Source organism: Rhincodon typus, chromosome 9 (assembly GCF_021869965.1).
Source record: "Rhincodon typus isolate 14 chromosome 9, sRhiTyp1.1, whole genome shotgun sequence".
Classification (NCBI taxonomy): Eukaryota; Metazoa; Chordata; class Chondrichthyes; order Orectolobiformes; family Rhincodontidae; genus Rhincodon; species Rhincodon typus.
Genome location: NC_063340.1, coordinates 28,543,198 through 28,570,444, shown reverse-complemented (window position 1 = coordinate 28,570,444; position 27,247 = coordinate 28,543,198). Strand labels below are relative to the sequence as shown.

Here is a 27,247-nt window from a genome sequence, read left to right as displayed (position 1 = left end):
GGACAGGTCAAGGGGGCGGGATGAGGTTGGTCGGTAGGAGATGGAGGTGCGGCTTGAGGTGGGAGGAGGGGGGGATAGGTGGGAGGAAGAACAGGTTAGGGAGGCAGGGACGAGTTGGACTGGTTTTGGGATGCGGTGGGGGGAGGGGAGATTTTGAAACTTGTGAAATCCACATTGATAGCATTGGGCTGCAGGGTTCCCAAGCGGAATATGAGTTGCTGTTCCTGCAACCTTCGGGTGGCATCGTTGTGGCACTGCAGGAGGCCCAGGATGGACATGTCGTCTGAGGAATGGGAGGGGGAGTTGAAATGGTTCGCGACTGGGAGGTGCAGTTGTTTGTTGCGAACCGAGCGTAGGTGTTCTGCAAAGCGGTCCCCGAGTCTCCGCTTGGTTTCCCCGATGTAGAGGAAGCCACACCGGGTACAGCGGATGCAGTATACCACATTGGCAGATGTGCAGGTGAACATCTGCTTGATGTGGAAAGTCTTCTTGGGGCCTGGGATGGGGGTGAGGGAGGAGGTATGGGGGCAGGTGTAGCACTTCCTGCGGTTGCAGGGAAATGTGCCGGGTGTGGTGGAGCTGGAGGGGAGTGTGGAGCGGACAAGGGAGTCACGGAGAGAGTTGTCCCTCCGGAAAGCAGATAAGGGTGGGGAGGGAAAGATGTCTTTGGTGGTGGGGTCGGATTGCAGATGGCGGAAGAAGTGTCGGAGGATGATGCGTTGGATCCGGAGGTTGGTGGGGTGGTACGTGAGGACGAGGGGGATTCTTTTTTGGTTTTTATTGCGTGGACGGGGTGTGAGGGATGAGGTGCGGGAGATGTGGGAGACACGGTTGAGGGCGTTCTCGACCACCGAGGAGGGGAAGTTACGGTCCTTGAAAAACGAGGACAACTGAGATGTACGGGAGTGGAATGCCTCATCCTGGGAGCAGATGCGGCGGAGGCGAAGGAATTGGGAATAGGGGATAGCATTTTTGCAGGAAGGTGGGTGAGAGGAGGAGTATTCTAGGTAGCTGTGGGAGTCGGTGGGCTTGAAATGAATATCGGTTTCGAGGTGGTTGCCCGATATGGAGACAGAGAGGTCCAGGAAGGGGAGAGAGGTGTTAGAGATGGTCCAGGTAAATTTAAGGTTGGGGTGGAAGGTGTTAGTGAAGTGTATGAACTGTTCGAGCTCCTCGTGGGAGCACGAGGCGGCGCCGATACAGTCATCAATGTAACGGAGGAAGAGGTGGGGTTTAGGGCCGGTGTAGGTACGGAAGAGGGATTGTTCCACGTAACCTACAAAGAGGCAGGCGTAGCTTGAGCCCATGCGGGTACCCATGGCTACCCCCTTTGTCTGTAGGAAGTGGGAGGAATTGAAAGAGAAGTTGTTGAGTGCGAGGACGAGTTCGGCTAAGCGGATGAGGGTGTCAGTGGAGGGCTGAAAGGCAGGTTGCACCACTTTTCCTACTCCTTTTTACAGATTATAGGGTGAGGTGCTCCTGTTTAGGTGTTTCGATTTTAGTTCTCAGAGGGAGTCAACCTCCGCTTTATAACCAATTTTGGGGGGGCTTGTGTCCAGAATTTGGACGGATCTAAACAGCATTTGGACAGATGTGAATGAAATTTGAACAGATTTAGGGTACAAAAGGTCCCAGCAGATTTAAATAGACTTGGGGACTAGTGTCCTAGGTCTTTAAATAAAATTTAAGTGAGAAGTGGAAAATCTGTTTTGATTTCGGTTGCTTCTTGTTGGTTAAATCAAAAGTGGGGAAATGGCTCGTAACATTGATAAATGGTTCTGGGGGTCAAAGATGCTTCCCAAATTTGCCAAGAAAGTTTAGAAAGATAGAACACTTCTAGAATTAGCAGATAGACTAAAATTGGGTTTAGCTAGTGATAATAAGAAAGCTGAAATTGTAATGAAGTTGGTGAAGCATTTAGGTATATCAGAGAAACAGTCAAGTGCAGTGGAGTTAGGAAAAACTAAATTGCAAATGAGACAACTGGAGTTACAGGGCAAAGAAAGGGAAAGGGGATTCCCAGCTGAGCAAAAAAAAGGAGCGAGAAGCAAGGAAAAGAAGGTTCCTAGCTGAAGAAAAAGAAAGGGTGGCACAGTGGTTAGCACTGCTGCCTCACAGAGCCAGGGACCTGCGTTCAATTCCACTCTCGGGCGACTGTGTGTGGAGTTTGCACATTCTCCCCGTGTCAGCGTTTCCTCCAGGTGCTCCGGTTTCCTCCCACAGTCCAAAGATGTGCAGGCTAGGTGGATTGGTCATGCTAGATTGCCCACCTAACCCACCTTGGTGGGTTATAGGGGGAGGTGTTTGGGTGGATGCTCTGAGGATCGGTGTGGACTTGTTGGGCTGAAGGACCTGTTTCCACACTGTAGGGATTCTGGGATTCTGTTCCTTGATAAAGAGAACTGAAACAGTTAAAGCAGAGGAAAGAATCACCCTAGTAGACAAAAAGGAAAAGAGAGTCTGAATTTTGGAAGTTGGCAATTAGGCAGAAAAGTCCATTTAAAAGGGTGGGGATGAAAGGCAGTGGGGAAAAATGTGGTAGAAGAGGATAAACAAGAAGAATTAGTTGAGGTAGTGATGGAAATTCGCAGAGAAGTCAAGGAGCTGCAAGAGAATGCACAGCCTAGTTACGGACTGGATAGTAAGATAGTGCCTGATCTTCCCACCTGTATGGGTAAGATTTGCTCGGGTAGAATGGGGGTAGGTAAAGATGCTAAAATATATTAAAAGGTATGGGAGCCAGTCTGTCTCTAATAATGAGATGAAAACATTTGCATTCCTTCTGAAATATTGCCCAAGAGAGTGGTGATCTGTGGAATAAATGGAAATAACAGTAATGTTTCCATGTGTAAGATAAGGCTAGAAAGCCCAATCAAGACGGGGGAAGTGATAGTGAGAGTGATTGAAAAATTGGCTATTCCAGGAATACAGTTTATTCTTGGAAACAATATAGCTGAATCACAGGTGGGAGCGATGCCCATTGTAATGGAAAAGCCAAAAGAAAACCAGGGAACTGAGGATTTAAAAGGAAAATACCCTGGAATTTGTTTTAGACTGTGTTGACAAGATCCCACAGCCATAGGTTAAAACAAGAAGGGAAAACGAAAGAGAAAGATGAAGGAATTGAGGTCCAGTTAGCTGACACTGTTTGACGAGATGGTAAAGGAAAAACCTAAGCAGGTAGAGGATCAGGCAGAGGTGTTTAGTTTTGAAAGATTAATGGAGTTACAATAAAAAAAAGCTAATAAAGGATTTATATCATAAAGATTCTTGGAAAAGGAATCCGAGTGAATTCCAGAACGCTATTACCTTAAGGATAAACTCTTAAGATGGAATGGAGACCTTGGCAGGTTACTGCAGATAGGAAATGGGCAGAAGTTCACCAGATTGTGTTGCTAGTAGAATACAGACCGGATGTGTGGCGGGTAGCACACAAATTACTCGTAGGGAGTCATCTAGGAGTGAGGAAGACTCGGGCATACAGAAGCAGTTCTATTTATCTGGATTACATAGACATGTTGAATTTTGCCATACCTGTCGTATGTGTCAGATGATAGGAAAGCCACAGGCAGTGATAAATCCAGCACCTTTGATGCCAATTCCCACCTTTTGAAGAACCTCTTACCTGGGTTATGATTGATTGTATAGGTCCCTCCCTAAAGCCAAAAGTGGGAACCAGTATTTGCTAACCATAATAGATGTGCCTATCAGGTTTCCAGAGGCAATTCCATTACAGAATGTCAAGTCAAAAAAGGGTGCGGAGGAGTTGCTTGCTTTCTTTATCCGTTATGGGGCTACCCAGGGACATTCAGTCAGACCAAAGGTCCAACTTTACTGCCAAATTATTTAAAGGTGGTCATGGATAGTTTAGGCATTCAACACTAAGTCAAGTGCGTACCATCCTGAATCCCAGAGAGCATTGAAAAGGTGGCACAGACCCTAAAGACAATGCTGCGGGTGTATTGCTAGGATTAATCAAGTGATTGGGATAAGGTATCTCTTTATGTTATTTGCCATTAGAGATGCTCCAAATGAATCGACATGGTTTATTCATTTGAATTGATATTCAGACACGAAGTAAGAGGGCCTTTAAAATTAATTTTAGTAAAAGTTGACAGGTCCGAAGTCCCAGATCTCACAGTTGGATTATATATCTGAGGTGAGAGAAAAATGAAACAGAGTAGGTAAATAAGCTAGGCAACATTCGAAGGTGGCACAGCACCTAATGAAGCAAGAAGCAGATAAGAAATCAAAAGTTTATACAGTTGCCTGTGGAGGGAGGGAAGGTATTGGTGGTGTTATTAGTGTGAGGAGATCCCTTCAGAGCAAGGTTTCGTGGTCTCTATCAGATTGAAAAGAAGTTGAGTCAGGTGAATTATGTCAGTTAGGTTTTTTAAAAAAAAAAAAAAAAAAATTGGGTATGTCATGTGAGCAGGCTGAAACCTTATTAAGACAGGGAAAGGGAACCAGAGAAACAGGTATTAGTTACTGTCACTCAGAGTGAGGAAACAAATCTAGATGATTTGGATTTTAAGGTGCCTCAGAATAATTTGAATAATGAGGAAGTCCTTAAGGAATGGGATACCGTAGTGAGCTATCTGTCCCTGATACAGAGAACTGAATTGAAAGACTTGTTACAGTGCTATGAGGACCTATGTAGAAATAGAATGTGGGGGACTAATGCCATAATACATGAGGCTGACGTAGGGAATGCTGTTCTGATAAAACAGCACCCATACAGGCTTAATCCACTCAAAGCAGTGCAGGTTCAGTAGGAAGTGAAAGCGATGCTCCAAGAAGACATCGTAAAGATGAGTCAAAGCGAGTGGAGTTCACCAATCGTGTTGGTTCCCAAACCTGATGGTACTCAATGATTCTGCATAGATTATTAGAAGGTCAACACTGTGACCAAATCTGACTGATATCCAATTCCAAGGCTGGAGGATTGTGTGGAAAAAGTAGGCCAAACCACATACATCACAATGTTGGAGTTACTTCACGGTTACTGGCAAGTACCTTTGTTGGAAAGATCAAAAGAAGTTTCTGCTTTTGTAACCCCAATGGGCTATATTAATTTAAAACAATGCCCTTTGGAATGAGAAATGCACCAGCCACTTTTCAAAGGTTTATGAACAGATTTGTTGCAGGATTGACTAATTGTGCCTCCCACATAGATGACTCAGTGATCTTTAGCCATTTGTGGAAATATCACATGGAGCATTTGGCAGAGCTCTTTGAAAGACTATGGAAGGCAAAATTAGTCATAAACTTGGCAAAAACAGAATTTGCAAAGGTGGAAGTGACATTCTTAGGGCATATCATTGGGTACAGACGGATGACACGGAGGAATGTGAAGACAAAGGCCATTGAGGAATTTCCAAGACCATCCTCAAAGAAGGAGGTGCTACGATTTTTAGGATTGAACGGTTTCTACAGGAAACTTGTATCAAATTTTAGTAGCAGGGTGGCACCGTTGACAGATTTGTTAAAAAAGAACATGAAATTTCGGTGGACAGAACAATGCCAGGAGGCATTTGAGAATTTAAAAAGTGTTAGCCACTCCACCTGTTTTAGCCATGTCACATTTTTTTTAAACCCTTCAAAGTCGCCATTGACACAACCAATGTAGGTATTGGAGCTGTGTTGTTACAGGAGGAATGATTGTGGAATGGAAAGGCCAATCAGTTATTTTTCAAAAAAACTAAATATTCACCAGAAAAATATATTCAACTATTGAAAAAGTGTTACTGAGTTTGGTATTGGCCTTCCAACATTTTAATGATTATGTTGCAAACAATGCATCAGAGATGATCGTATATATCAATCACAACACTTTGACATTTCTGTAAAGATTTAAGGATAAGAATATCCGATTATTTCATTGGAATCTCATGTTACATGCATTTAATTTACAGATTATATATGTTGTGGGTTGTGAAAATATCGCAGGTGCTTTATCATGAGTTCAAAACAAAATCTTTATACAAGATAGAAATTGTAATGTTCAATGTTGTGTGTATATATGGAATTAGTATAAAATGTGTAACTCTAGATTAATGAGCTATGGATCGAATCATATAATGGAGTTAAGGTTTTAAGAGAAAAAAATGAAGCTATCTTTTCTTAATGATGGTTCATTTTTTTTCTTAAGGGGGAGGTGTCACAAAGCTGGGTAGAATACTTGTGGATTGGGATACAGGAAGTTAGAATTTGGTGTTGGTAAAATGCAAGGGGTAAAAGTATTGTGTGGTCCCTTTAAAAGATGATGTGTTTTGCTATGCTTAGAGATTTAAAATGGATGCCTGTGAGCAGCAGCTTGAAAGTTTGCAAGTACACAGAACACCTAAATTGAAACATTTTAACAGAAAGAAACATGGAGGAGGCCATTTGACCATTCAAGCCTGCTCCGCCATTCTTCACGATCATGGCTGATCGTCCAACTCAATAGCCTAATCCTGCTTTCTCCCCATAAACTTTGAACCCATACACCCCAAGTGCAATATCTAGTCACCTCCTGAATACATAAATGTTTTGGCATCAACTACTTGCTGTGGTAATGAATTCTACAGTATCACCATTCTTTGGGTGAACAAGTGTCTCCTCATCTCTGTCATAAATGGTCTACCCTGAATCCTCAGACGGTGATCCCTGGTTCTGGACACACGCACCATTGGGAACATCCTCCATCCACCTCCTCTGTCCAGTCCTGTTACAATGTTATAAGTCTCTGAGATTCCACCCGCCCTCATTCATCCGAGTGTATCAACAGGCCATACAGTTAGCAGGCCAAGCAGCAGTTTTCACCAAGACAACAAGTTTTGAATTTAGCCAATCAATTTAAACCAGGCACTTAGATACCAAAAACCAATTAAATTTAAATCTGAAGGTTTTGACAACATAGGACCAAACCTATTATAAAAAATATTGATATGTCATCAAGGGTACAAAAGAAGTGGGCAGTTGGAGAGCTAATTGCTATCCGCTGGAGTTAACAGCCCTCAGCTCTCGAGAGAACTGCTGGCTCTCATAGTGCTTTCTCTAATACATAGAGGAGGCTATCTAAACAGCAAAGCTAGCTCAACTAGCTAATGTTCCTGACAGAAGAATCAACAGAGAAGGCACAAGAACATACCATAAGACACGTAAACTGGTTGCAATTTTGAGAGTCTAAATTCAGTTTTTTTTTTATATAAGTGGGATTTGTATTCATTGGAACAGCATACCATTAGAATCTTGCTTTATTCGGGAATAGTTAGTAGTTAGAAGGGATTTATTCAGTTTATTAGTGGTTTAGTTAATTTGTTCACTGTTAGTGTTAGATAAATATTGTTATTTGTTCATTTTAAAGTGAGTGTCAGGGATTTATTTTATTTAACTAATAGAAATTGTTGAAAGGCAGGTTACACTACTTTTCACACTCGGATTATAGATTATTTTTACAGATTATAGGTCGAGGTGCTCCTCTTTGGGTGTTTCGGTTTTAGTTCTGCGGGGGGAGTCAACATCCATTTTATAACATTCAGTTACCACTGATTGTATTAAAAGGCTCGGGCTGAAGCCTAATGTGGTGAAATTTGTTGAGACATATTCACTTTGGCTTAACATTTTTTGATTAGAAAATCGCTGCCTGAGTGAAGTCATAATTAAATATCTGGATGTTTTTCAGGAAGGTCTTAGGGACAGTCAAAGGAACCAAGGCCACCTTGCCTGTTGACAAGCAATTCGATAAATCTGCAAGGCTCACCCAGTACCATTTGCCTTATATACAGAAGTACAGGCAGAAATCAGGCGGCAGGAAAGCGAAAGAATCATCGAACCAGTACAGTTTGCGGGAATGGGCAGAACCAGTCGTACTGATTGTAAAGCCTGATGGGTTGGTTTGTCCAAGTGGGGATTTTAAACAAACAGCTTCTCAGAGGTGAATAAATACCCACTGCTTTGCATAAAGGACCTATACACAAAGCTGGCAAAGGGGCTCTCCTTCATGAGGCTGGACATGAGCCATGCAAACCTGCAACTGCGGTCAAATGAGGACTCCCAGACATATGCTACAATTAATATCCATAAGGGTTTGTACCAATATGAGACTGCCATTTGGAACAGACTGTGCCATTTTTCAATGGACAAGGCCACCATTTATCTGGATGTCATGCCAATTACTAAGTTTGCAGGTGATACAAGGATCGGTGGAGTCATGGATAGTGTAGAAGGTTGTCAAAGGATACAGTGGGATATAGATCAGTTGCAGATTTGGACACAGAAATGGCAGATGGAATTTAATCCAGGTAAGTGTGAGGTGCTGCACTTTAGAAGATCAAATGTTAGGGAAAAGAATACAGTTAATGGCAGGATTCTGAACAGCATTGACGTACAGAGGGATCTTGGGGTTCAAGTCCACGGCTCCCTGAAAGTGGCCACACAAGTAGATAGGGTGGTAAAGAAGGCATATGGCATGCTTGCCTTTATTGGTTGGGGAATTGAGTACAGGAGTCAGAATGTCACGTTGCAGCTTTATAAGACTTTGGTTAGGCCACACTTAGAGTATTGCAGTCAATTCTATCGCCAAATTCTAGGAAGGATGCGGAGGCTTTGGAGAGGGTGCAGAAGAGGTTTACCAGGATGCTGCCTAGAATAGAGTATGAGCTATAAGGAGAAGCTGGAAAAACTTGGGTTGTTTTCTCTTGAGTGACGGGAGCTGAGGGGAGACTTGATAGAAGTTGGGGCGGGGCAGCACGGTGGCTCAGTGGTTAGCACTGCTGCCTCACAGCACCAGGGACCCAGGTTTGATTCCATCCTTGGACGATTGTCAGTGTGGAGTTTGTACGTTCACCTGTGTCTGTGTGGGTTTCCTCAGGGTGCTCCGGTTTCCTCCCTGCAGTCCAAAGATGCGCAGGCTAGGTGGATTGGCCATACTAAATTGTCCATAGTGTTCAGGGATGTGTAGATTAGGTGGGTTATAGGGGGATGGGTCTGTGTGGGATGCTGAGTCAGTGTGGACTTGTTGGGCTGAAGGACCTGTTTCCACACTGTAGGGATTCTATGATTCTCTATAATATTGAGATGCATAGATAGGGTTGATGGGGAAAAAGATTCTGACCAGAGTTGAAATGTCTAGTAGGGGGAGATGGGAACTTATGTAAGGAGTCAGAGAAGGAGGGAGCAAGGACAAAAACAAAAGGGAATAAGACAAGTTATAGGCAGAGACACAAAGGGCAAGGTATTTAGGGGTAGCATGGTGGTTAGCACTTCTGCCTCACAGTGCCAGGGACCCAGGTTCAATTCCACCCTCAGGCAACTGTCTATGTAGAGTTTGCACATTCTCCCTGTGTCTGTGTGGGTTTCCTCCCACAGTCCAAAGATGTGCAGGCTAGGTGGATTGGCCGTGCTAAATTTCCCATAGTGTTCAGAGATGTGTAGATTAGGTGGGTTATAAGGGGATGGGTCTGTGTTGGATGCTTTGAGGGTCGGTGTGCACTTGTTGGGCCAAGGGACCTGTTTCCACACTGTAGGGATTATATTCTATTCTATTCAATTCTGTTCTAATGCAAAATTCAAATAGGGCTATTGAGAAAAATAAGAGCAAGACAAACAATGTTCAAAAGACAAGCTTAAAGGCTTTGTGCCTTAATGCACGGTGCATTTGCAATAAAGTGGATGAACTAATTGCGCAGATGGATGTAAACTGGTACGATATAATTGGCATGAAGGAGACATGGCTGCAGGGTGACCAGGGATGGGGACTAAATGTCCCAGGGTATTCAGTATTTGGGAAGGACAGGCAAAAAGGAAAAGGTGGTGGAGTGTCATTGCTGATTAGATAGGAAATTAACACAATAGTTCGAAAGGAATTAGCTCTAACAATGTGGACTCTGTATGGGTAGAGTTGAGAAATACCAAGAGGCTAAAAACATTATTGGATGTCATATATAAATCCCCAAACTGCAGTGGTGATGTTGGGAATGGCATTAAACAGGAAATTAGAGATGCATGTGATAAGGGAATATTGGTGATCATGGGTGATTTTATAAAAAAATCTGCACATAGATTAGGCAAATCAAATTAGCCATAATGCCATAAGAGGAGGAATTCCTGGAGTGTATACAGGATGGTTTTCTTGACCAACATGTGGAGGAACCAACTAGAAAGTAGGCCATCTTAGGCTGGGTGCTGTGTAATGAGAAGGGAATCATTGCTGTCTATGACCCCTTGGGGATGAACAACCATAACATGATGAAATTATTTTATCAAGATGGAGAGTATGGTTATTGATTCAGAGACTAGGGTGCTGAATCTTAATAAAGGAGTGAGTTGACCTTAATAGATTGGGGAGGGTTACTTAATGAGATGACAGTGAATAATCAATGGCAAACATTCAAGGAAGGCATGGGGGAACAGGAACAACTGTTATTCCTGTCTGGCACAAAAGCAAATGAGTAAGAAGGTCAATCCATCACTTACAAATGAAATTGAAGATAGTATCCGATCCAAGGAAGAAGCATAAAGATTGGCCAAGAAAAATAATATGTCTGAGGATTGCGAGCAGTTTAGAATTCAGCAAAGAAGGTCCAAGGGATTGATTTAAGAAGGGGAAAATATAGTATGAAAGTAAGAACATAGAACAGTACAGCACAGTACAGGCCCTTTGGCCCACGAAGTTGTGCCGAACTTTTACCCTAACCCTAAAGGTCTATATAACCTCCACCCCTACCTTATACTATCATCCATATGCTTAAATGCCCCTAATGAGGCCGAATCCACTACCCTCTCCGGCAATGCATTCCACGCCCCTACCACTCTCCGAGTAAAGAACCTACCTCTGATGTCTCCCCTACATCTACCTCCACTCACTTTTAAACTATGCCCCCTCGTAATAGCTACCTCCACCTTAGTAAAAAATCTCTGGCTATCCACTATACCTTTCCCTATGATCATTTTGTACACCTCAATCAAGTCACCTCTCATCCTTCGTCGTTCTAAAGAGAAAAGCTCGAGCTCTCTCAACCTTTCCTCATAAGACCTTCCCTCCATTCCAGGCAACATCCTGGTAAATCTCCTCTGCACGTTTTCCAACGCTTCCACATCTTTCCTGTAATGAGGTGACCAGAACTGGACACAATACTCCAGATGTGGCCGAACCAGGGTTTTGTATAGCTGGAGCATAACTTCACAGCTCTTGAACTCAATCCCTCTATTAATGAAAGCTAACACACCATACGCCTTCTTAACCACTCTATCCACCTGGGTGGCAGCTTTCAGGGAACTGTGGACATGAACCCCGAGATCCCTCTGCTCCTCCACACTGCCAAGAATCTTTCCGTTAACCCTGTATTCTTCGTTCGAGTTTGTCCTTCCAAAATGAATCACCTCACACATTTTAGGGTTAAACTCCATCTGCCACTTCTCAGCCCAGCTCTGCAACCCATCAATGTCTCTTTGTAAACTAGAACAGCCCTCCGCACTATCCACAACTCGACTCACCTTCGTATCGTCCGTGAACTTACTAATCCACCCTTCCACTCCTACATCCAAATCATTTACAAAAATCACAAATAGAAGAGGACCCAGAACAGATCCTTGTGGTACACCACTCATAACTGAGCACCATGTTGAATATTTTCTGTCCACTACTGCCCTTTGTCTTGTAAGGGTCAGCCAATTCTGAATCCAGTCTGCCACATTTCCCCCTATCCCATGCCTCCTTACTTTCTGCATAAGCCTACCGTGGGGAAACTTATCAAACACCGTACTTAAATCCATGTATACCACATCCACTGCTCTACCTTCATCCACGTGTTTGGTCACCGCTTCAAAGAATTCAATAAGGTTGGTGAGGCATGATCTACCCCTCACAAATTCATGCTGACTATCACGAATCAAACTGTGCCTATCCAAATGATCATAAATCCTATCTCTCAGAGCCCTTTCCAATAATTTGCCCACCACTGATGTAAGACTAACTGGCCTGTAATTTCCAGGGTTATCCCTATTCCCTTTTTTTGCACAAGGGAATGACGTTCCAATCTTCCGGCACTATACTTGTGGACAGTGAGGACGAAGAGATCGTTGCCAAAGGCCCTGTGATCTCTTCCCTCACTTCCCATAGAATCCTTGGATAAATCCCATCAGGCCCGGGGGACTTATCTATCTTCAAGTTCCTCAAAATTCCTAGTGCATCTTCCTTACTAACATTCACCTCCTCTAGCTTATTGGCCTGGTTCACACTGTCCTTCCCTATAACTAGGTCCCTCTCAGTTGTGAATACAGAAGAAAATTATTCATTAAGGACCTCTCCTATCTCTTTAGGCGCAATGCACAAATTCCCTTTACAATCCTGGATCGGCCCAACCCTTCCTCTGGTCATTCTCTTATTCCTCACGTACGTGTAAAAAGCCTTGGAGTTTTCCTTGATCCTATCTGCCAAAATTTTCTCATGCCCCCTTATAGCTCTCCTAAGCCCTTTCTTCAGCCCCTTCCTGGCTAACTTGTATCCCTCTAGATACTTTTCCAATCCTTGTTTCCCAAACCTTATATAAGCATCCTTCTTCCTCTTAACTAGTCGTTTGACCTCTCTTGAAAACCAAGGCTCTCTCACTTGACCGCATCTTCCCTGCCTGCTAGGGACAAACTTATTGAGCACACGCAGTATACATTCCTTAAATAGTCTCCACATTTCTATAGTGCTCCTCCCTGACAGCATCTGTTCCCATATTATGTTACCCAGTTCTTGCCTAACAGAATTACAATTACCCTTCTCCCAATTATAAACCTTACCCTGTTGCATGTACCTATCCTTTTCCATGACTATTGTAAAAGTAACAGAGTTATGATCGCTACCGCCAAAATGCTCTCCTACCAACAGGTCTAACACTTGGCCCGGTTCATTGCCATGCACCAAATCCAAAGTGGCCACTCCTCGTGTTGGTCTATCTACGTACTGTGTCAGGAATCCTTCCTGAACGCACTGGACAAAATCCGCTCCATCTAACCTATTACAACTAAAAAGTTTCCAATCAACATTTGGAAAATTGAAGTCACCCATGACTACCAACCCTGTGACTTCTGCACCTTTCCAGTATCTGCCTCCCAATCCGCTCCTGCACTTCTCTGCAACAATTAGGGGGACTGTTTAAAAAAAAAAAAAAACCCAACAAAGTGACTGCTCCTTTCTTGTTCCTGACCTCAACCCAAATTGACTCTGTAGACATATCATTCTCGAACTGCCTTTCAGTTGCTGCTATACTAGCCCTGACTAGCAATGCCACTGCCCTGCCTCTTTTACCACCCTCCCTTTTTCTTTTAAAGCATCTAAATCCCAGAACTTCCAACAACCATTCCTGTCCCTGAGTTACCCAAGTTTCTGTAATGGCCACAACATCATAGTCCTAAGTACTGACCCATGCTCTAAGTTCATCTGCCTTATTTCTGATACTTCTAGCATTGAAGTATACACACTTCAAACCATTTCTGTGTCCACAGTTGCGCTCCATCGACCGCATTTCTTTATTAACAATCTCACTCCCTGTTGTGTCGGTTGGAAGGCTGAATACCTCCTCCTCTGAATTACAGATCTGGTTCCCCACCCCCTGCCAATCTAGTTTGAACCATCCTGTATAGCTCGAGCAAACCTCCCTCCCAGGATATTTGTGCCCTTCCGGTTCAGGTGCAACCTGTCCTTACTGTACAGGTCCCACCTTGAACAGAAGGTGCTCCAATTATCCACATAATGGAAGCCCTCCCTCCTACACCAGCCCTGCAGCCACGTGTTTGGCTGCACTCTCTCCCTATTTCTTACCTCGTTGTCACGTGGCACTAGCAGTAATCCAAACTATCCTGTTTGTCCTGGACTTCAGCTTCCACCCTAACTCCCTGTACTCGTTTTTCACATTCTCAGTCCTTTTTCTACGTATGTCATTGGTACCGATGTGTACCATGACTGCGGGTTGCTCACCCACCTCCTTATCAGAAGGCACTATCAGAAACGTCATGGACCCTGGCACCCAGGAGGCAACATACCATCCATTTGTCTCGTTCGCGTTCACAGAACCGCCTGTCTGCTCCTCTAACTATTGAATTCCCCCACTATAATTGCTCTCTTATTCTCCCTCCTTCCATTCTGACCCACAGGGCCAGACCCTGCACCAGAGACCCGGTCCCTGTGGCTCACACCTGTTAGGCCGTCCCCTCCCAACAGTATCCAAAACAGTATACTTATTGTTGAAGGGAATGACTACAGGGGATCCCTGCACTGACCGTGTTTCCTTCCCTTCCCTTTCCGTCACCCAATTGCCTTCGTTCTTAGGGGTAACTATGTCCCTGTAGCTGTTTCTATCACCACCTCAGCCTCCCGAATGATCCTGTGTTCATCCAGCTCCAGTTCCCTAACGCGGTCTTTGAGGAGCTGGATCTGGGTGCACTTCCCACAGGTGAAGTCAGCAGAGCCACTGCTGTTGACCCTTACCTCCCACATCCCGCAGGAAGACCACTGCACTGCTCTGACTGCCATCCCCTCTAAATTTAAACTTCCCCGAAAGATTTGTGAAAAGTAGAGAATAACTTACTTTCCCTTTTATTCTTCGGTGGAAGGATGGGAGACACCACTCGAGCTCTCGCTCCCGGTCTCCTCCTCCTCCGCCGCCAAAAATGAAGGCCCCAAAGCACTAACAGTAAGTTAGTATACTCGCCACTTATGTTTCCAGCAGTTCCTTCGCGCTCTCTCCCGAATCAGAGGAAGTCGTGTTTATTGACCCTCCACACAGTTTTTTTTGGTTAGAGGAGGAGGGTGGGTGGAGGACACTGCACGTGTCGTGTTTCGGGTTTAGCCGCTGCTAGAATATATGATTTTACTTTCCCAGCAATCCCCTCGCGTTCTGTCCTGACTCCCGCCACCGAACAAATGGAGGCCGCAGACGCACGAGGTAAGTCTTCTAAAATGAGAAGCTCACCTTCTCAGCAATCCTCTTATGCTCTCACCCGACTCCCGCCGTTGAACAAATTGTCGGCAATTGTTTAGACTGCCTCAAATAGACGTTCCCTGTCGTGGGACAGTCTTGAACAAGATGTCTTAAATATAGTGAGAGAAGGTAAGTTCAAAATTGATATGAGAAACTATGAAACTCTCTGTTTCAGAATGCAGTGGAGGTAGAATCAATCAACAGATTCAAGACAGAAATAGATATGTCTCTGAAAAGCAGGCTAAAGGGCTATGGGGGGCAGGCAGAAAAGTGGAGTTGAAACCAGGATAAGATCAGCCATTATCATGTTAAATGGTGGAACCGGCTCAAAGGGCTGAATTGCCTACTCCCGCTCATAATTCCTGTGCTCTTATTACATTGCTATGGATTTGTTAATGGAAGGCCATGTTCAACAACTTTGATTTAAATTTTCGAGGAGATAACCATGAGCGTTGAGAAGGATAATGCATTTGATGTGGTTTACATGGACTTTAGCAAAGCTTTTGTTTAAAGTCCCTCATGGCCAAGGAAGTAAGAGCCCCTGGATTCCAAGGCATATTGGATCTGATATTGGCTGGAGGAGGAAGCAGACAGAAATCGTTGAGGGATGAAATAAAAACAGCAATTGCTGGATAAACTCAGCAGGTCTGGATGCATTTGTTGGAAGAAAGCAGTGTTAACATTTCAAGTCCGGAGACGATTCATCAGAACTGTTAGTAGCTCGGAAAAAGTGGTAGTTATGCTGAAGCTGAAGTGGGGAGGAGGGAAGCGGAGAGGTAAGTGCATAGTTGTGGTCCTACCATGTTTGACAGAGCCCTTAGCCATCTTCTATCTCATCTCCTGCACTTCTGCCCTCACCCCTTCTCTTCCATCCCTCAGCAATGATATGGTCTTCCTGGTCTTCACTTACAACCCCACAGACAAAGGATTGTAAGCCGCCATTTCCGTTACCTCCATTGGAATGCCACACAGACACACATTCTTCTCCCCTCGCTTGTCAGCATTCCAGGACACTCTGCACACTCTTCCTTCATTCCCAACATCTCCAAACACTACCACAATATTTTTCCATGCAACCGCAGAACATGTAATACCTGCTAATTTACCTCCTCTCTCCTTACCCCTCGAGGCCCTAAACATACCTAACAGTTCAGCAGCGATTTACCTGTACTTCATTCAATCTAGTCTATTGTATGTGCTGTTTACAATGTGGTCTGCTCTACATTGGGGAGTTGAAATGAAGGCAGGGGTGACCACTCAGCAGAATACCTCCGCTCTGTCTGCAAAAATGACCCTAAGCTTCCAGTTGCCTGCCACTTCAACACACTGTGTTACCACAGCAACATTTCTGGTGCAGGCCTTCTGCAGTGTTCCAGTGAGCCTCACCGCAAGCCCTAAGAACAAATCTCATTATTTTTGCATGTCGACCTTCACCCTCTAAGACTCACATTCAAGTTAAATAACTTGATAACCTGATTTCATTCTTCAATTTTTTTTTTTTACCCACCCTATACCTAGTCCTGTTATGACATGGTTGTTTTTAGCATATTCAGCCATTCCCACATGCTCCCACGCCCATTATCACATTTTATGGGTTGCATTCAGCACAGTCAAACCATTCTCTCACTTTTTGCTCTTATTATCACTTAATCAGCTTTTCTTCTGTCCTGACCTCCTGCTTGTTTACTTAGCCCTTTCCTATATCTATGTCTCTGTGCTGCATCTCCGCTTAACCACGCATCCACCCCCTTATCCCTTCCCCACTTTGACTTCAGCCTTTGACAAGGTCCCTCATGGCAGACTAGTACAAAAGGTGAAATCACATGGTATTGGGTGAGCTGGTAAGATGGATACAAAACTGGATTAATCGTATGAGACAGAGGGTAGCGTTGAAAGGTTGCTTTTCAGAATGGAGGGTTGTGACTAGCGGTGTTCCACAGGGATCAGTGCTGGGACCTCTGCTGTTTGTGATTTACATAAATAATTTGAAGAAAAATGTAGCTGGTCTAATTAATAAGTTTGAGGACTATACAAAGATTGGTGGAGTTGCAGATAAGAGTAGAGAATTGTCAGAGGATACAGCAGGATATAGATTAGTGGAGGCATGGACAGAAAAATGGCAGAGATGGAGTTTAATTGGGACCAATGTGAGGTGATGCATTTTGGATGGTCAAGTACAGGTGGAAATTATACAGTGAATGGCAGAACCCTTGGGAGCATTGATACGCAGAGGGATCTGGATGTGCAGGTCCACAGATCACTGAAGGTGGCAGCGCAGGTCGATAAGTTAGTAAAAAAAGGTTTATAGCATGCTTGCCTTCATTGGAAGTAGCATTGAGTATAAGTTATGCTGCAGCTTTATAGAACTTTAGTTAGGCCACACTTGGAATATTGCCTACAGTTTTGATCATCACACTGCCAGAAGGATGTGGATGCTTTGGAGAGGGTACAGAAAATGTTTACCAGGATGTTGCCTGGTAGGGGGACTTTAGCTATGAAGAAAGGTTGAGTAGACTGGGTTTGTTTTCACTGGAATGCGGAGTTTGAGGGTTGACCTAATAGAGGTTTATAGGATTGTGAATGGCATGGATAGAGTGGAAAGTATGAGGCTTTTTCCCAGGGTGAAGGGCTCAATTACTAGGGGACGCAGGCTCAAGGTGCGAGGGGACAAGTTTAAAAGAGATGTGTGAGACATGTTTTTTGACACAAAGGGTGGTGAGGGCCTGGAATGCTTTGCCAGAGGACATGGTGGAAGCAGACACAATAGTAGCATTCAAGAAGCATCTGGATGAATACATGAATAGGAAGGGAATAGAGAAATATGGATCCTATAAGCGAAGACAGTTTTAGTATGGAAGGGCAAAATATGTTGGTGCGTGCTTGAAGGGCTGAAGGGCCTGTTCCTGAGCTGCACTGTTCTTTGTTCTTTGTTATAACCACCACATTTCCCAGCTACTAACAGTTTTTTTTTTGAAGAGTTGCTGGATTCGAGACATTAACTCTGTTTTCTTCACACAGATGCTGCTGGACCTGCTGAATTTCTCCAGGAGTTTCTGTTTTAGTTTCAGTTCTTCAACATCCACAGTTCTTTGTTTTATTATTATCTTGGTAGAGGGATGTTACTGTAACTGGAAGTCTGTTTCCAGTGGGGTCCCACAGGGATTGGTGCTGTTTGTGGTGTACGTTAATGATTTAGACTTAAATGTAGGGGTGTATGACTGAGAAGTTTGCTGATGAAACTTGTTTGTTTTTATAACTGAAATGCTAATACTCAGTTGTACTTAGCTCTATGTTAATTCATTTCTGGTCATGGACACATTTTTGGATAACAATATTGTTTCATTTCATGTTTCCCAGGGTGAAAATATCAAATATCAGGGGCATTGATTTTTAAGTGAGAAGGGAAACATTTAAAGGAGACATGCAAAGCAGGTTTTTTATGTAGAGTGTGGTAGGTGCCTGGATCATGCTAATAAGGGAGATGGTTGAAGCAGATATGATTGCAATGTTTAAAAGGTATAAATGGGAAGAGAGGGATATGGACCATGTGCAAGCAGATTTGATTTGATTTGATTTTATTATTGTCACGTGTACCAAGATATAGTGAAATGTATTGTTTTGCTTACTAACTAGACAAATCATACCTTACATAAGTACATCAGGGAAATAGAACAGAATGCAGAATATAAAGATACAGAGAAGTTACAGAGAAAGATAAACTCTAATATCTAAAACATCCATTCACAAATCTTATAGCAGCAGGGAAGAAGCCGTTCTTAAATCTATTGGTACGTGTTTTGAAACTTTTGTATCTTCTGCTCGATGGAAGAGAGTATAACCAGGGTGGGAAGGGTCTTTGATGATATTGGCTGCTTTCCCGAGGCAGCAAGTGTAGATGGATTCAATGGAAAGAAGGCTGGTTTTCATGATCGACTGGGCTACATTCACAGCTCTCTGTAATTTCTTGCAGTTTTGGGCAGAGCAGTTGCCGTACCAAACTGTGATGCATCCAGATAGGATGCTTTCTATGCTGCGTCTATAAAAACTGGTAACAGTCATTATGGATGTGCCAAATTTCGTTAGCCTTCTGAAGAAGTATAGAATGGCATCACGGTTGGTGCAGACATGGTGAGCCAAAGGGTCTGTTCCTGTGCAATACTGTTCTATATTCTATGTGGTAAGTACAACAATAATTTATAACCTTTCATTTTGACAAAAATCCACCTACTATTCCATTCTGCTTCGATGATTGATAGCTCTGGTATTCCATTTCAACAGACAAATGTAGCCCCAAAATGGAAAATATTACATTTCCATGTTTTGAAGAAATTTTATGTGAAATGGTATATACAATGAACTAATTCATTCAGCCTTATTCTCAAATTCCACCAGAAAACCCCAATACAAGGTTGTTCAAAGATATTACATGTAGCAAATGAAATTTGCTATAACCAAAGGTAACAGTTCACCCACCACTGCAATAAAGTAAATTTATTAAAGCAATTGTCACAATCATGTAACTATTATATATTTTATAAAGAAGGATAGTTTGATTATTTTTAATAATAAAACAACTTCAACAATGGCTCCCAGGAGCCACGTATTGATTCACTTCAACCGGAAGTGCAGACAGGCCAGTAAGTCATCTCAATACCAATCACAAAGGAAATCTTTTACAATTTGATTATTCCTTGGACAACACAATGGGTCAATACAGGTTTGAAAGTTTAAATCTTTCAAGACAAACAGGAGACTGGAAGGACCCCCCAGGGAATTCCAGCACAAGTTACTTTGTGGAACAGTGAATCATCAAAAGTTTAAAAAGTAACCATCTAAATTTTGATCCAAGTCAGGATGGTGAGTGAATGAGATGCAGTTCCTGAATTAGAATCTATGTGGTTGGAGGCAAGAAATGGAAAGTGAGCAGTGACCTTGTTGAGTGTTTATTACAGACCTCCAAAAAGAGGGGAGGAAGTAGAAGAGAGCATTTGTTGTCAGATTAACAGAAATCCGCAGGACAAGTGGGGTTGTGATAATGGTGTTTTCAGTTACCCAAGGGTAGACCGGGGAAAAGGTAGAGTATGGGGCATGGAAGAGGAGAAATTCCTACAATGTGCAGGAAAACTTTCGGGAACAGTACATTTCCAGCCATACCAGGAAGGGTTCTATGCTGAATCTGGTCCTAGGAAATGAGGGAGGCCAGATGGAGAGCATCAGAGTGGAGAAGCATTTTGGAAATAGCAATCATGACATAATAAATTTCAATGTTAACTGAAAAGGATGAAAATCAGTCAATGATTAAGATCCCAGATTGGAAAAAGGCAAATTTTGGGTGTCTCAAGTTTGAACTGGTACACGTTGATTGGAAACATACTTTGTTAGATAAAATAGTTGTTGAAAAATGGGAGAATTTCAAAAGAGAAATGAATAAGGTGCAAGCTAGGTACATACCTATGAGAAATAATTATGGGATATCCAAAGCTAGAGTACGTGGATACCTAAGGGTATTGATGAGAAAATATGGAAGGAAAAGGAGGCATATGATGCATACTGGAATAATATAGCAAAAGAAATCAGGAAAATGTCTCAATTGCAGGAGAGAGGCTGAGGATGGAATAAGGAAGGCTAAGAGGAAGATGACAGTTTGCACTAAATCAAAGAGTAAAATGTTCTTCAAACATATTAATAGTAAAAGGTTAATGAAGGATAGAGTGGAACCCATAAGGAACAAGCAGGGTAAACTGTCCATTGAACCAAAAGATATGGCAGAGGTACTAAATAAATATTTTGCTTTTGTCTTTACCAAATTAGACTGGCCCAGTTAAATATGTGGGTGTTGAACAACTGAGCAGTATAGTAATAGATAAAGAAGAGGTGCTAAAAAGGCTAACAGCACTCCAGGTAGAGAAGTTATCAGGCCCAGATGGGATGCTTCTCAGATTACTGACAAAGGTAAGGGAGCAAATCAGAGCAAAGGGAGCCATTTACAGAAGTTTTCCAGGCATCTCTGAACACCTAATTTGACCTGGGGGACTGAAGAATTGTAAATGTGACAAGGCAAAGGTTAACCCAAGAAACTAGACCTGTCAGCTTGACGTTATTGGGAAAACGGATGGAGGCTATAATATGGGACAGACACTTGGAGAGAAATAAGTTAATACTAGACAGTCAACATGGTTTTTAGCAGGGCAGGCCAAGCAGGACAAATTTAATTGAATTCTTTGACGACGTGACACAGGCAATGGTTGAAGGTTATTGTTGTCTATTTGGACTTTTGGAAAGCATTTGATACAATGTCATGTGGCAGGTTGGTTAGCAAATTAGAAATGTTTGGGATCGATGGGATCTTGGCAGCATGGATTAGAAGTTAGCTAAAAGATAGGAAGCAGAGGATGGGTGTAGATGGGCATTTTTCAGGTTGGAGATAAATCAAAAGGGGAGTTCCCCAGGAATTAGTGTTGGGACCCTTGCTTTTTCTGTTTATGAATGATTTGAAGTTGGGTGTTGAGGGCAAAATATGTAAATTTCTAAATCATTCTTAGCTAGAGAGAATGGCAAAGATGACACTGAGTGACTTCAGAAGGGCATTGACAAGTTGGCCAAATGGGCAGGCACCTGGCGGATGAATTTCAATGCAGAAAAATGTGAGGAAATGCGTTTTTGGCGGGAAAAAAACAGGGATAGCAATACAGGCTCAATGGTGCAACATGAGGGGAATACAGAAGCAGAAGGACCTCTGTGTTCATGCCTATGATTCTCTGAAGGTGTCCAGGCAAGCTGAAACCATTGTTAAGAAGGCTTATTTAATCCTTGGGTTTATAAGACATAGAGTATAAAAGCAAGGAAGTGATGCTACACCTCTACAAATCATTGGTCAGAATATATTTGGAGTATTGTGTCCAGTTCTGAACACTTTATTTAAGGAAGGATATTAAAGCACTGGAGACAGTTTAAAGGAGACTTACCAGAATGATAACAGGAATGAGGGATTTTAAGTGCCAGTAAAGGTTAGTGATTTTGGGCTTATTCACCTTGGAACACTGGTCACCACACTACCAGAAGGATATGGATGCTTTGGGGAGGGTACAGAAAAGGTTTACCAGGATATTGCCTGGTATAGGGGATTTTAGCTAAGAAGAAATATTAGATAAGCCGGGTTTGCTTTCACTGGAACGGAGGAGGTTGAGGGGCAATCCAATAGAAGTTTATAAGATTGTGAATGGCATAGATAGAGTGGAAAGTATGAAGCTTTCTCCTGGGGTGGAGGGTTCAATTACTAAGAGACACAAGTTCAAGGTGAAGTTTAGATGTTTAAAAGAGACGCGTCAGGCAAGTTGTTCACGCAAAAGGGTGGTGAATGTCTGGAATGCATTGCTAGATGACGTGGTGAAAGCAGACACAACAACAGCATTCAAGAAGCACTTGGACAAATACAAAAGTAGGAAGGGAATAGACAAATAAGAATCCTGTAGGTGAAGTTTTAGTTTTAGTATGGAAGGGCAAAATGTGTTGGCGCAGGCTCAGAGGGTTGAAGGGCCTGTTCCTGTGCTGTTTTGTTCTTTGTTCTTTGTTCTTGTTCTTGACGGAGAAGATTAAGAAGTGACTTTATTGAGGTATTGAAAATTATAAACAATTTTGACAGGGTAAAGTAAGATATTCTGTTTTCACTGGTTGGAACTAGGGGGTTACAATTTCAAGATTGTTAACAAGAGAGCTAGGAGTGAGATGAGAAGAAACTTTACTCAGATTAAGATTTGGAATGCGCTGCCTGGGTTAGTGTGGAAACAAATTCTACAGGAGATTTCAAAAGAGAGCAGGATATATATTTGAAAATGATGAATTGAGAGGGCAATGGAGATGGGACTGGAGAACAGAATTACCTGAATAGTTCTTTCAGGAGCTGCTGCAGGCACAATAAGTTGAATGGCCTTCTTCTGTACTGCAAAATTGTCTGATTCTGTGAGTGGCTTGGAGGGAAACTTGCGGATGATGGTGTTCCCATGTATCTGCTGTCCCTGTCCTTCTAGATGTAAATCATTATGGGTTTAGAAGGTGCTGTCCTTGGCAAAGGTATGAAATCTGTGGGACAATGCTCCCAATTTTGTACTTGCCCCCAGATGTTAGTAAGGAGGGCTTTGTGGTGTTGACAGGGCTGTCTTTGCTGTTGTCATTTCCAGTGCCTTTGTTGATGCCAGATGCTTTGTCCAGTTTCATTTCTTTGTTGAGACTTTGTAGTATTTGATACAGCTGAGTAGCTTGCTATGGGTCTAGAGTCACATCTAGGCCAAATTGGGTGAGGATGGCAGATTTTCTTCCCTGAAGGACCTATGTGAGCCAGATAGGATTTTTTTTTTCCCAACAATCTGCAGTGGTTTCATGGTCATCTCAATTCCAGATATTTATTGAATTCAAATTCCACCACTTGCAATGGTGGAATTTGAATCCGGTCCCCAGAACATGAGCTGAAATTCCAGACTAATAATCTAATGATGACAGGATTTAGCCATTGTCTCCCAAATTATCGACAATAGTAAGATACTTCCTGCACTCATTAAAAATTTTCATCTCTGAACCACTGGCACACTGCTGTGGCAAATATTTTGTATAATAATGACAAACATCAATGCATTCCTCATCTTTTATCTGCAGATGACAAATACTTTGGAGCTTTTGTGAGTTGGATGGTCATTATTTGTAGCGGACTGAAAATTGAGTCAATCTCATTAATGAAGTTAACTTCCTGTGTGTAGGATGGTCAACAGGGACTCTGGACATTGCACCTGCTGGTGCTTGCTATTCATAAGTAAATCTCATTAAACTCAGCCAGAATCTCTAGATTATTGGCAGCATTCTAGTTAGCTTCCTTACTTGATGAAAGGGAACTAAGGGCTTGTGGTCATGCTTTAAGGAAGGAAATGTGTTATAGTTAGATGGTTTGATTTATGTGACTACAGTTCGACACCGCATAATTGCCTTGGAGCTGCCCTGATCAGTTACATCTGGGGCATCTATAGATGGGCAAGTAATCTCTTAGCAGAGCCTAAACTTTTCCTTTTGGATGACATTTTTAATTACACGGAAGGGTTTTGAACTCAGCCTTGAAAGTTGGTGGCAGGGAAATTGTAGAGGGGCATAAAATATTAAACAACAGATAAATTAAATCTGATTTACTAAGTCAGTGGGGATGGCAGTTAGGGCAGTGCAGATTGTGGGAGATCAGGGAGATTTCCTGTGTCCCTGGTGGCTACACCTGTGAGAAGAGCACCCGGCTGCACCTCCTGATAGACAGCGTTAAGGAGCTGGAGCTCGAGTTGGATGCACTCAGGATCATCCAGGGTGCAGAGAACATCAATGATAAGAGCTTTAGTGAAGTGGTCACTCCTAAGATGCAGGCTGCAGGTAGCTGGGTGACCACCAGAAGAGGTAAAGGGGGAAGGCAGATCGTGCAGGTTTCCTCTGTGGCCATTCACCTCAATAACAGGTATACCACTTTGAATACTGTGGGGGGGGATGACCTTTTAGGGGCTAGCAGCAGCAGTGAGGTCAGTGGCACTGTGACCGGCTCAGAGGGGAAAGGGTACACTTAGATAGAGCGATACTGATATGAGACTCGATTGTGAGCGGGACAGACTGGAGATTCTGTGGTCGCAGAAAGGACACCAGGATGGTGTGTTGCCTCCCGGGTGCCAGGGTCAAGGATGTCTCTGAGCGCTTGCAGAAGATTCTGAAGGAGGAGAGTGAACAGCTAGAGGTCATTGTGCACATCAGTACAAAGGGGGACATAGGTAGACAAAGGGATGGAGTCGTGCGTAATGTGTATAGGGAGTTGGGTAAGAATTTAAAAAGTAGAAACTCCGGGGTAGTGATCTCTGGATTATTCCCAGTGCCATGCACCAGTGAGAATAGATATAGAAAGATAGGCCAGATGAATGCAAGGTTGAGGAGCTGGTGGAGGGGCCAGGGTTTTTAGTTCTTGGATCATTGGGATCTCTTCTTTGGTAGCGGTGACCTGTACAAGAGGGGCGGGTTGCACATGAACCGGAGGGGGTCCAACATCCTCGCGGGGAGATTTGCTAGTGTTACCCAGGAGGGTTTAAACTAGTTTGGTGGGTGGTGGGACTCTGAATAAGAGACGGGACATCGAAGTCAGGGGAAAATACATTAGCCATTGATAGCAAGTTTACTATTCAGGATAGCCAGGGGCACAGTAAAGGGAGAGAAAAGACTTCTGGTTTAAAGTGCATTTATTTCAACGCACGAGGCCTGACTGGTAAGGCAGATGAGCTCAGAGCATGGATTGGCTCTGGGGACTGGGATAGTATAGCCACAACAGAAACATGGCTGAGAGAAGGGCAGGACTGGCAGCTCAATGTTCCAGAATACAGAAGCTACAGGCATCTCAGAAATACAAGTAAGCGAGGAGGAGTTGCCCTTTTGATAAGGGAGGACATAATAACAGTGCTTAGAGAGGATATTCCTAAGGGGTCATCAAATGAGGCCATATGGTTAGAACGTAGAAACAAGAAGGGGATAGTCACTCTGTTGGGACTGTATTATAGACGGCCAAAATAGCCATCGGGTACTAGAGGAGCAGATGTGTAGAGAGATTGCAGATACCTGTTGGAATAGTAGAGTAGTAACGGTTGGGGATTTTAATTTCCCCTGTATTTACTGGGCCACCCAGAATGTAAAAGCCTCAAGGTGGTGGAATTTGTCATTGTGTGGAGTCACAGGAGATGGGGGAGATGAGGTTGTTGACTTGCTCACTGAGCTGGCTTGTTTTTCTTCAGACGTTTCATCACCATGCTAGGTGACATCATCAGTGGAGCCTCTGATGAAGCAATGTTATTCTACTCCACTTGGAATTTATACTGTCCGGTCCGTTATGGTGAGTATTGTCATTTCTGGTTTTGATCTGTATGGGAATTCCTAGAGGCATGGTTCTCCATCCATACTTCAATCAACAAACACATAGAATTGGACCCCAGATATAAACCCATACAGATCAAAACCGGAAATGACAGTACTCACCATAACGGACCGGACAGTATAAATTCCAAGCAGAGTAGAATAACATTGCTTCATCAGAGGCTCCACTGATGATGTCACCTAGCACGGTGAAGAAACATCTGAAGAAAGACAAGCCAGCTTGGTTAGCAAGTCAACAACCTCATCCACAACCCGAGCTACAGATCTTTGCCAAAACTTCAGATGGGGGAGATTTTTAATGAATATTTCTCCTCAGTGTTTACTAAGGAGAGAATCACGGATGCTAAGGTATTAAGGGAGACAAGTGGGGATGTTTTGGACTGCATTCACATTACCAGAGAGGAGGTGTTTGCGGTCTTAAATCGCAGTAAGGTGGATAAATCCCCTGGGCCTGATCAAGTCCATCCTCGGACATTGTGGGAGGCGAGTGAAGAAATTGCAGAGGCCCTTACAGAGATTTTTGCTTCATCTTTAGCCACTGGTGAAGTTCCGGAAGACTGAAAGGTGGCTAATGTTGCTCAATTGTTTAAGGAAGGTAGCAAAGACAAGCCAGGGAATTATAAACTGTGAGCCTGACATCAGTGGTAGGCAAGTTATTGGAGAAGACACTGAGGGACAGGATCAACCAATATTTGGATAGTCAAGGTCTGATTAGGAGTAGTCAGCATTGATTTGTGCGTGTGAAGTCATGTCTGACAAATCTTTTAGAGTTTTTTGAAGAGGTAACCAAGAGGATAGATGAGGGTAGGGCAGTGGATGTTGTCCATATGGACTTTAGTAAGGCCTTTGACAAGATCCCACATGGCAGGCTAGTCATGATAGTTAGGTTGCATGGGATCCAGGGAAAGCTAGCTAATTGGCTCAATGATAGGAAGCTGACAGTGATGCTTGAAGGTTGTTTCTCGGACTGGAGGCCTGTGACTAGTGGTGAGCCACAGGGGTCATTGCTGGGATCTTTGTTATTTGTTATTTACATAAATGATCTGGATGTGAATATACAAGGTGTGATTAGTAAGTTTGCAGATGGTGCAAAATTAGGAGGTATCACTGATAGCAAAGAAGGTTATCAAAAATTACAGAGGGATCTTGATCAGATGAGAAAGTGGGCTGAGGATTGGCAAATGCAATTCAATACAGATAAATGTGAGGTATTGCATTTTGTAAAATCAAACCAAGGTAGGACTTAAGTAAATGGTAAGGTCCTGAGGAGTGTTGTGGAACAGAAGGACCTAGGAGTACAAGTACATAGGGTGTTGAAAGCAGCGTCACAGATGGACAGGGTGGTGAAGAAGGCATTTAGCATACTG

The 27,247-nt window shown here is 43.2% G+C and overlaps 1 protein-coding gene across 5 annotated transcripts in view; it reads right to left on the bottom strand.

Moving 5' to 3' along the window:
- LOC109924543 (5-hydroxytryptamine receptor 1E) overlaps positions 1-27,247 on the bottom strand; it is a 93,445-nt gene that overhangs the window by 45,110 nt on the left and 21,088 nt on the right. For 2 of the 5 annotated variants that reach the window (XM_048601183.1, XM_048601181.1), the window contains exon 1: positions 14,559-14,812. The exons of the other annotated variants lie outside the window; for them this stretch is intronic. The gene's annotated coding sequence lies outside the window, so the exon portion shown is untranslated. Of the gene's footprint in view, positions 1-14,558; positions 14,813-27,247 lie in introns of those variants that run through there. 5 annotated transcript variants of the gene reach the window in all.